This window comes from Castor canadensis, chromosome 13 (genome assembly GCF_047511655.1).
Source record: "Castor canadensis chromosome 13, mCasCan1.hap1v2, whole genome shotgun sequence".
Taxonomy (NCBI): domain Eukaryota; kingdom Metazoa; phylum Chordata; class Mammalia; order Rodentia; family Castoridae; genus Castor; species Castor canadensis.
The window spans coordinates 117,346,108-117,358,352 of NC_133398.1; positions in this window are offsets into that span (position 1 = coordinate 117,346,108).

Here is a 12,245-nt window from a genome sequence, read left to right on the forward strand (position 1 = left end):
TTTTAATATATGCACTCATGGCTGTATACTTTCCTCTTAGGACTGCCTTTGCTGTATCCCTTAGCTTCTGGTAGTTTGTATTTTCATTTTCATTTGCTTCCAAGAACATTTTAATTTCCTCTTTTATTTCATCAATGGCCCACTGCTCATTAATCAATGTGTTGTTCAGCTTCAAATTAGTTGCATGTTTTTTACTGCTGGTTTTCTTGTTGATTTCTCACAGTGAGTTTTATTGATGCCATCATTTCAAGAATATATTATTGATTGTCCCTTTTTCCCAATTGGTTGTGTGTAGTTTCCTTCTCATTATGACTTCTTCAAAATTACTTATTTATTACCATGTTCATATTAATGTATTTTCTACTGTCTTATCTGAGTTGCCATATTCTTAGTGTTTTCTTATGAGATTCAAATTATCTGTATGAATATGGTTAATATCTTGGTTTAGACCCAATCTGGCTTATGGAATGGTAGACTCCATTATTTAGTCTTTCATCATTTGGTCTGAAGATACTACCATTTTTACAGTTTCTATGGTATCCTTTGTGTATACAGAGTTGAAAGCCAATTTAAGATTAAATTTTGATCCTTTCTAAGATACATGTTTCCTTTGGGTGCTGCTAGTAGTTTTTAATTTTTTCCCTTTTTTAAGATAGGTACAATGGAATGTATATAGTTTGCAGCAAATTTTTTCCATTACTTTTGGTCTACTTGATAGTATTGATTAATTTATAGCAACACATTACTTTTTTCTTCTGTGCAATAGTTAATCTAATACACAGTACATATAATTAAAAGATTGACATGTGAATGATGTTATTTTTAGATACATCATGTTTTTCCTTGTTTGATCATAATACATGTGCCTAAACAGTAGAATGTACTTTGAGTCATTTATTTTTCAAATTATGTCTCTCTTATGGACATATTTTCTTTGATGGAATATTTGTGGTGCAGGTAACATAAGACCATCCCGATATTCTTTGACATTGAGTTGTAAGAAACTTCCTCTAAATTATATATTGTCCTGGTACAATTAATGTACAGTATTTAAGGGTAAAGTGAAATCACTATAATAATTTACCATTTCCACAGTCACTTTTTTATACCTTAAAGATTTCAGTTGCAATTTTTATTGATCGTAGAATCTTGATAGTCTCAGAAGGTACATTTTGACACACAAATAAAATTTCTTCATGATTACTCTGTTATATTTAGAGTAATTTAAAAATAATTACCTTTAATTATTACTTTTTCTATATTTTGGAATTGTTTTTGTTATTTCAGTGCTCTCATGCACATTTCTCAATATGTTATCAATTCATTCAAATTAGTGATAGTTTCACTTCTTTTATCAAAGAAAAATTCAATGATTAATATATGACAACAGTTTTCCTTTGAATTTATCAGTACATTTGTGTTAGCCTTTGGGTAAAGAGTTAATATCTTGGGCCACGACAAATCTTTCAGTTGGAACATGTCCTCAAATTCTTTGTAGGTTTCTTGGTAAATTGACTGAATTTCTCAATTTCTGTAATATCCCAACCACTCACATGCACACTGTTGATAAAAACCAGGTAATAAATACCTAATTATTTACCTCTGAACTCATTTTTTCCATTGGTTATGCTGAATGGATTTTAATTAAATCTTCTATGAAAATTTAATTGTACTATCCTTAGGTATTGGAATATAATTTAAATAATTATTTGAATATGTAATATGAATATGCATTCATTTAGAATGCACAGCCTATGGTTCATTAACCTCCAGTTGCTCATATGTAATTTTCTTTCTAGTATGTCTGCTTTGAAATGAGTAATATCTTACTTTTCTCAAGGTACAATATTTCTAATGTAATTTATATATTTATGTGGAATAAAACAATGAACTTGTGATTGTTTTAAGTAGGTGAATAGAAAAAAGGGGAAGATTTGGTGGAGCAAGACTAACTAAGGCACATTCTAAGCATGTATGGAAATGTTATAATGTTTATTTTTGCCACTGCACATATTTTATTTTCTTCTCTGTTTAATCTTCATATGTTCCTTTGTAAATAAAGAAATGTGTTTAGGGAAGGACTTTGCTTTTAAATGTATATATCCTGTTGTGGTAAAATTTACTTAGAGTGAAATTTCCTGGCACAGGTATCATGTGGCCTGCTTGATTTTCTCTCCATTGTGATGTCTCAAACATCCATGAAAATCATTGTTGTCCTGATAAACTTCATGAACATAGTGTTTAGCACCCAGATAAACACCCTGTAATAGTTTCTTTTCCATGGAGTACAGTTTTGTTACACTTTCTGAAGTACTATGATATTTTGAGTTCATCCTAGATGAACTAATTGGTATTTCTAGTGGAAAACACTTTGATTTAGGGATAAACATTCTTCACAATTATTCTGACATGTGAAGAGAAAAATGTTGTCTAAGTGTCTCTGGACAGTTTTTGGACTTGTTTTCATAATGGTTCATACAACAGTACTGTCATGCACACTTCTCAATAGAGTACTGCTCCATCAACTTACTGATTTTTTTAACCTCATTTACCACAAAATAATTTATAACTTAATGTTTGAAAGCATTATTTTTTTATTTCTTGGTACATTTTTTTCACCATTGTAAAAATTTACTATACTAGGCCTGGCGTTTTCTTATATTTGGATCATGTTCTCAACTTCTTAGGAGATTTTCTTGCGAGTTCTTTGAGTTCCTTAAACTCGCAATAAAATTATTTCTTCTTTTTCCTAAACTGTTGCTGGGTTTAAGTTTTCCTTTATGAAAGTTGCCATAGAGAATATCTATGTTGCACCATCTTTATCTTGTGACTTATTTTGTGTTTTTTGTACTGTTAATTAATGTATTTCACTGAATTTTTTTCTTCTCTAAATATGCAGTGGTAAATTTTAAAATTTTTCTCCCATATATATTTTATGTTATTTTGTGACTTCCCAAATTTCAATTATTTATTTTCCAATCTCCATATAGTTTTCCTCTACAAAAATGTATTATGAGGAGCTTATTTTTGAGTCACATCTTCTACTATGTGTATCAGATAAGATGTGACCATCCTAATTTTCTTATTCATTGTAATGTCAGAAGATCCTGTAAATTTCAAGATGCCCTAGTGATATTCATATGCATAGTGTATAGCAGCTACCTGAAACTATGCCAATATGTAACCTCTTCTAAGAAACATTCTGTTCAAACTTCCTACATTTATAGGTAATTTTGTATTGAGCCTTACTTTTTAAAATTACAAGAGCAAACATCTAGATTTGATATAAACTTTCATCATGGTTGTTCTGATGTATTGAGTATAATTTTTATCACTAAGTCTTCTGTTATTTTTCCTGTTTTATATTTGATACTGTACTTTTTTTCTACTATACTCTTATGCAAATTCCTCAATATACTCTTACTCCATCCAACTTACTGATTTTTAGAAATAATTTAAAGGAGGAGCAATCATGAGGCACATATCCACAAAATACCTAAATCAAAATAGAAACTGAATATTATAAAATTTTGTCACTTCAAAAGATATTAGAGACAATTTGCTGATATAAAAGTACATTACTGCATGGCATTTTTGTTTTACTAATTTGTTCCTTTATCCCTGTTGTGAAATGAAGAATGATAGTGTTAATATATGTGCTATGTAGTAGCATTTATTACAAACCTTTATAAAATTTACTTGGTTGGCTAATGAATATACAGGTAAAGTACAGTTTATAGTTATGTTTAGTGTCTCCCCATCTTTCTTAGCTATCTGGAATTCATGAAATGAAATGAAAACTGCTCATTTTTTGTAGGTTAGAAACAGCCTGCAGTTTTATCCTTAGGCAACCACTATAAAAAATGCAATATATTCAAACTATTCTAAAATATCCAGAACATGATTTATATTTTGCAATCAACACAATAATTCTTTCCTAAAATAGATAAGATATTAACACATATCACTTAAATTTAGAAGAAGAAATTTGATATTTTAAAAATGTGTGCAAAATTACAAAAGTTTTAATAAAATCATACATGTAGAAAAAAGAAATTAACATAAAAACCTAAAAGCCAGTTATACTGAAATAAAATACTGTTTGATTCAAATTATTATTCACTGAAGAAGTAGCACAATAATTTTCTAGAACAACATGAATGTCTATGAGTATAAAATTCTAGGGCTCAAATACGTTACAATGGAATTGATAGTAATCACACAAAGTGTTGCTTTGCCTATTAGCCATTATGTAGCTTAACAAGATGAGTTAGAGCTATGATATTTATTTTTTATCACATACAAAATGTTTCTCTTCACTTTAGTTAAATAGCACAGTCATTACATCTTTGATCACATCATGATTTCTCCCTTATTATCTGAAAGGTTTTGTTTCTTTAATTTTTGTCCGTACATTTCTATGAGAAATGTGGTGAAAATTCATTGAACATCTCTTCAAAAACTCAGGGGATTTCATTGAAAATTCACTGAGATCCTGTTTCCAAGGTGTCTTTCTCACCTTTATATTCACTGTCAAGACAATTCAATTTAGAACATCTTGTTAATTCACATTTCCACTCAGTTTTTGGCTTTGGATATGCTCATAGGATTTTCTTTATGCAAATCTGAGTATATTTTATTTAGGCATTGTCATTTCCTTTAATAATTTTTCAAGCATGTGGCAGTGACTATTTTGTATTCACTTTCTATATTCTTCTGTCTTTTTTAGAAAGTATGGGTAATAGATTTTTTTTTCTTTTTTTGATGAATAGTTGCTTTCTTTCCACTATCTTGTTCAAAAGTGGTAATTTATTAACATTTCTATACCAATATATTTCACTTTTCTAGTATCACTTCATAATGGCTCCCTTTCCTCAGTGCTTGATGATTATATTTTCTTCCTCTAATTCATTAGCAAAATTACTTCATTTTTAACAATATCATACCAATGATTTGCTTGCAAATCAAGTTGTTGATTTTATACTTATTTTTAATACCATATTATTATTGTAATAGGGGCACATTGTGACATTTAGTAAAATTTTTCACAATATACAATACTTGAAATCACCCCTCCATCATTCTCCTTTATTTCTTCCTATCCCCATTCCTTGAATTGTTTCAGTACAACTAATTTTTCCACTTCTTATTTGAATACATAGTGTTTTCCTACATTCAACCTCCTACACCCTTTTCTTATACTGTCCTGCCTCCCACTGATACCAACTCCCAGATAATACTTGTTTTACCTTCCTTTCCTGTTTTTGAAAAAAATGCATTTATGAGTGCTTAAGATAGCTATACAGGGAGTTTCATTCTGACATTTCCCTATGTATGTGTATTATAATCTGAATTGGTTCACACATTCTGTTTTTCTACCTTAGTCCACTTATTATGATGATTCCAATAAGTATAAAATTATATACTCTTTCTTCCCAACTATACATCTGACAAGGGATTAATAACAGGTAGCTCGTAAAACAAAATCTCCCCTAAAAATCAGCTACCCAATGAAGAAATGACCAAATGAACTGAGATCTCTTTCAAAAGAACAAGTCGAAGTGGCCAAATAACACATGAAGAAATGCTCAGCATTCCGGTCATAAAGGAAATGCAAATCAAAGATTCCACCTCACTCGTGTTAAACTGGCTATCATCAAGAACACAAACAACAACAAATGTTTGCAAGGATGTGAGGAAAAAGGAACCCTCATACACCGTTGGTGGGAATGTAAGCTAATACAATCACTATGGAAAACAATAGGGAGTTGCCTCAAGAAACTAAAAATAGGATTGCCATATTTTGCTCCAATACCACTCTTAGGGATATACCCAAAGGAATGTAAGTCAGAATACAATAGACTCTTGCACACTGATATTTATTGCAGCAATGTTCACAGTAGCCAAGCTATAGAAACAGCCAAAATGCTCTAAAACTGAGGAATGAATTAAGAAGGTTATATATATGAATTAAGAAAATGTGTGTGGGGGGTGTTGTATTCATTAGGAAGAATGAAACCACTTAGTTTGAACATAAATGGATGTAGTTGGAGGACATCATTTTAAGTGAAATAGTCCTTGTTAATAAAGAAAAAAAGTGATTATTTCTCTTATATGTGAGAAAAAATCATGATTCAAATGCAAGAAATATTATGAAAATTGGGTTAAGTGAAGGGGTGGTAACTAATGGAAGAGGGAGGCTAAGTGAAGGAAGTTAAGAAGGTGAATATAGTTGATGTACTTTCCATAAAGGAATGAATATAGAATTTACATGAATGTATTTTGTAAATATATCTGAGTGATTATTTTCTTTCTAATTTTTTTCTTTAAATTTTAGTAAATAACTTTGAACGTGTTTCTTATCATTGTCTTTACACATTCTATCACTTTAAATGCAATGTTTCTTTTTGCCCTCTTCATTGTGAGGTCTGGATCTTTTATTTTCTGTGATTTCCTGAGAGTTTTGCTACACATTGCAAAAAACCAAAGATAAAATAGAATGCATGTGTTTCTAGCATTTTGATTAATTAAGTGATTATTTCACTAGAACTGCAGTAGTCAATATTTTCATTTACACCTTACATAAAAATTTAATGTTGTTTTTTCTTTACTTCAAAGTTTTTTCTATGTTCTCTGTTTAATCTCAATATAACTTTTCTAAACCATGGAATGAATTTTGTGCATACATTACAACTTAAATTATGTGTTCTACTTTGTGAAGACTTACTTAGAATCTTATAATTAAACAAATATCCTGAAGTCATGTTAAATTTCTTTGTCAGTGAGAAGTCAGAAAGTTCACAGTAATTCTTTATTTTTCTGGAAATCATATTCTACACAGTGTTTGGAAGCCACCTGAAATCATCCCAATTATTGACATTGTAATGTAAAAATGTTTGTATACTTTCTAGATTTCTTTGGCATAGCATTCGTTCTGGCTTCTTATAAATTGTAAGGCAAAATTTAGGTTTTACATATAAACTTCTTTCCTGATTTTTCTCCTAGGTATCGGTTAATTTTTATGATACCTGTATTCTGTTTTATTTCTGTGGTTCTGAATTTATTTTTCAAATTTTATGTAAGTATTCTCATGCACAATTCTCAATAAATTATTGCTTCATCACTGATATTTTATGTTTCAATACATGGTAATTTATAACTGAAAAAACTATCAACTTGTGTGTATATTTCTGTCAGCTCTTAGGGGAATGTTTAGTGTCTTAGAACATCCACCAAACCTGTTGAGATTTCTCTGTGAATTATCTCTGTTCCTACAAATCTAATACATTCTGGCCATTGGAAAAAAATCTAGTTACATACAAAATACATATAAATAGGGCAGAAAATATAGATGCCATAAACAACATACACTCTATAGCAGCTTATGGAAGACATGGATAAATTCAAAACCAGTACCAATCCAGAAAAGAAAAAAAAAACTTGTTTTATTAATTGAAAAGTTCTAAGAGTACCTGAAGTTCTTACATTTCCTCGTCACCTTCTTTAACACTATGATTAAGAGTAAAGATATGCCTATCTGATAATTCACATTTATTTCTGTGATAATATTTTAGTGATTGGATTTTAAGTAGATTCTTTGCCTTGTGAGTATTTGACTGGATATTTCCATATTGCCAGTTTTCTATCACACTTACTCAGACTTTTGGAAGGGACTGTTTTTTCATTTCCACAAGAAACTCTTTACTTCTTCTTAAAATGCATTGGTAAGTGTTCCATTTCAGTGCTCCTTCACACTGTCCATCAATTTTGATTTCTTGCCCTTTATTCAAACTCTATAGCCCTCCTCGAATATATACTTTGCACTTTAATCACTGAATGTTATTTTTCTTTTTATTTTGCCCCTAAATTGCTATTACTCTCTGGTGATTCTTTGATACTGTAGGCTAGGTCCATCTGAGCACTTTGAGCATGTGATGTTAGTTTTTTGGCTTTTTCCTCATGAGGTTGAAATGTTCCTTAAAACATTAATTTTCCTAGACAAATTAATCTATCAGTATCTTCAGTGTTGGAATCTATTTTCAGTGTGATTGTGTCCCTTTTACTGGCAAAACATTTTTCTTTCTTCTGGATGGTACTTAATTCATTTTTTCCTTTTACCTGGAAGATGTAGTAGAGTATATCTATGTCTGAGAAATTTTATGGATATTTTGGTGGTGTTTGAATGTATTCTGAATATTTTTTATCTTTTAATTTGAAAATACACTGTTCTATTTATACCTTATATATAATTAAGCATATCAAACTTCAGCTTGAACAATTTCATTTTTTCTCTCTTTAACAATACATTTTCCTTAATTGTTGAATGCATTTTGGCCCCTCCTTCCATAGTGATCTTGTGGTCAACATTATTATTATTTCCAGTCTGATGCTACATACTTCGTTTTATATTTTCCTGGATGCCTTCATATAAACAGAATGTAAGGGACTGCTTAATCCCCTGTAATACTTCACCTTTACATGTTAATGAACTTTTTACATTTCTTAAATATTTATTTTGTATTAAATTGGTGCTGCCATGTGCCTAAGCTGACTTGAAACTGACTTGTTTCCAACCAACTGAATCTCCATCCCCACCAGGTGAGCATGACACATCTCCTTTAGAGGGAACCACAGACTCTAGCAGAGCAAGTTGACAGTTCACCCCACCCTGAACAAAACTGGTTGCCAAAAATTGAAGGGACTTTTCCCTTCTGCCTGAAATGGGAGGGGCAGAATGCTGATCTGAATTAGTGCATGTTTGTGTGGGGTGACTGAGCAGCACTCTAGTGAAAACAACACATTGCACTGCCTTGGAGAAACTGGAAGAGAGCTGAAACTCAATCCTTCAAGGGAAAATCTCAATTCTATGTCACATACCTGCCCTGTGGATGAAAGGGGCTGGCAACTGTACAAATAACATCTCCTCACAGGACAAATTCTGAGAATCTGCCTGCACCAGAGGGCACATCACACCAAGGGAAGCCTGGATTCAAACATCCTGAGTGAGGTGCCCACAAAGCTGTGTGATAGGCATCCATTGCCTGGTAGTCCAGTATACCAATCTAGAAAAGAGATAAAGTCAAGCTAAAATCTCCTGTGAAAATGTCAGCACCTGAATTTGAAATGAGAGGAAAGAGTTGAAACACTCATTGAATTCATATTTTCATACATATGTATAATATATACATTTATAAACAGTATTTTTAATTTTTTTATTTTTTCTTCCACTTTATTGTTACCTACTTCCCCTTTCATTATGCCCAATCACCAATTCACTTAGCACACTACTGTCTGACTTTCTTTTTTCACCCCCAATTTTTCTCTTCTCTTTTCTCATACTTCCTTTCTTCTCATTACCTTCCTCTCCTCCCCCATTTCTCCTCACTACCTCAACCTCCTTATCACTCACCACCCCACCCACTGAATATTCTGTTATATCAACTTTATATGTTAACCCATCTTTCTAATCCCTCAACAATCTCTGACAATAGCACCCACCCCCACAATGAGTGAACTATACCTTAATACAAATTAGGAACTTATAATCATATTGCTCCTACATGTTACATACCTTCCCATTATTCAATCCGCCTTTTATGCCACCTCACGTAATGCTGCCTTTTTAATGATGTATCTATCTCTATCCAAACAATGTTTATTTACCCAATTCCCACTGCCTATAGATAATATCATTAAGTGCCTCTCTATATGTTATGTAAATAACTGGTCCATCATTGAATCAGTGAATTTGTTATTCCTAACTTATAACTCCAGGTCAGGGAACAGAAATAGCACATCAACCTAGTTAGTAAAAAGCCAGTCACCACAGTAATTAAGTCAAGGGAAAGATAACAGATGATGCAATCCCCTCCCCAAGTAGTCAATCAATCAAATAGGAGCATGGCACACCACAGAAAAATAGGCAGAAGGAAGGGGAATTCAACCCCTCAAAAAATCTTGTACTTAACCCTCCCCACAAAAAAATCTACCAAAAAACTCTTAGATATCATAAACAGTTTCACCAAAGTAGTAGAATACAAAATCAACTTACAAAAGTCAGGTTACAGATTTCCTATATTCTAGAAAAGAAGACAAAAAAGTAAGAAGTCATAAACCAAAAACCTACAGCTGTATGACTAATAATGAAAGTATAATTCCTATATCTAAATAAAATATTCCAAATTTTCACACGAAAATGACATGATTAAACTCTAGTCAGCATCCTCATAGGCAAAAACTGAAGAAATTTACTTATTAAGGTGTTATATGAATTATTAGATTGCACATGAAGGTGACTAGACCATGTCAGAATTTGAGGAATGATCTCACAAAGGCATCTATTAAGAAACCTTAAAAGCAAGAAGACCATGGAGTGATGTATTTTGGACAAGGAAAGAAAACCATTTCAGCCCTAGGATACTGTGCCCAAAAAGCTATCATTCAAAATTGAATGAGGATTAAAATTCTTCCACAATGAACAGAAGCTAAAAAATATGTGATAACTAAACCACCACTACAGAATATCCTAAAAGGAGTGCTAAACAGAGAAGATGAAAACAATCATAGGCATGAAAGTATTCCTTGTCAATCCTCAAGAGAAGACCAGAAAGTTGTCATAGAGTAGCATAGAATTAATTACACACAAAAATACCTTTACACAACAAAACAATCAAATGGTAGGAATCACCACATATCTCACAATATTAACACTGAATGTTAATGGATTAAATTCTGCCATCAAAAGGCAGTGATGGGAAAATTTACTTAAAAGGAAGACCCAATAATGTGTTGTTTACACGAATCCCACCTTAATGACAGAAACAGTGTCTTAAGGTGATAGCATAGAAGAAGATTTATCAAGTTAATAATCCCTGAAAACAGGCAAGAGCAGCAATATTTATACCAAATAAAGGAGTCTTCAAACATAAATTAGTCAGAAGAGACAAAGAATATTACTTCATAGCAATAAAAGAAGCAATACAATCGAGAAAATAGTAATTATTTACTTACATGTACTAAAAACTAGTGCAACAACTTCATTAAAAATACACTCCTGGACATAAAGACACAGACCCCAATATAGTGCTGCTGAAACATTTAATACTCCTCTATCACCTATACATAGATCATCCAGAGAAAAGAAACCAACAAAGAAATTGTAGAATTGAATGACAACCCAGATCTAATGGACCTGACAGATATTTACAGAGTATTCCATTCTAGAACAGCCTAATATACATTCTTCTCAGCAGCTGCTGGAATATTCTCAAAAATAGATCATATTTTAGCTCACAAAGCAATTCTTAACAAATACTAAAAAATTTAAATAACCCCATCCATAATGAATAACCATAATGAAATAATATTAAAACTCAACAACAAAAGAAACAGCAGAAAATACTCAAATAACTAGAGGCTGAACAACATATTGGTCCATGATGAGTGTGCCATTGAAAAATAAGTGAAGAAATTAAAAAGTTCCTAAAACTCAATGAGAATCAAAGAACACCCTATCAGAACCTAAAAGACACAGCAAGGTAGTCCTAAGCCATGAGAACATATGTTAAAAACACAGAAATATCTCAAATAAATTACCTCATGCTAAATCTTGAACTTCTGCAATATCATGAACAAGTTTAACCCAAAATGATCAGAAGGAGATAAATAACAAAAACAAGGGCCAAAATCAACAAAATTAAGACAAAAAATCCATAGAATCAATGAAACAAAAATCTGGTTCTTTGAAAAGATAAATAAGATTTAAAAGCCCCAGAAAATCTGACTAAAAAGAAGAGGGAAAAGATACAAATTAAAAAAAATTTCTTCTTTCTATAAAAAAATTAGAAATGAAAAAGCAGAAGATAAAAACTAACACCAAAGAAATCCAGGGAATTATCAGGAACCAATTTGAAAACCTGTATTCAAATAAATTGAAAATTCTGGAAGAAATGGACAAATTTCTAGATACATATGATCATACAAAACTGAACCAAAAGTATATTAATAACCTTAACAGATCTAGCTATAGCATACAATGAAATTGAAGCAGCAATAAATTATTTCCCAAAAAAGAAAAGTGAGGCTATGATCGTTTCACTGCTAAATTCTATCAGACTTTTAAATATGATTTACTACCCACACTCCTCAAATTTTCCTCTAAATAAAAATGGAAGGAAAGCCTTAGAGGTGGCAGGGGAAATAGTGAACAGAATTAATTAAATGAAAAGGAGAGAGTGGCTTTCTCT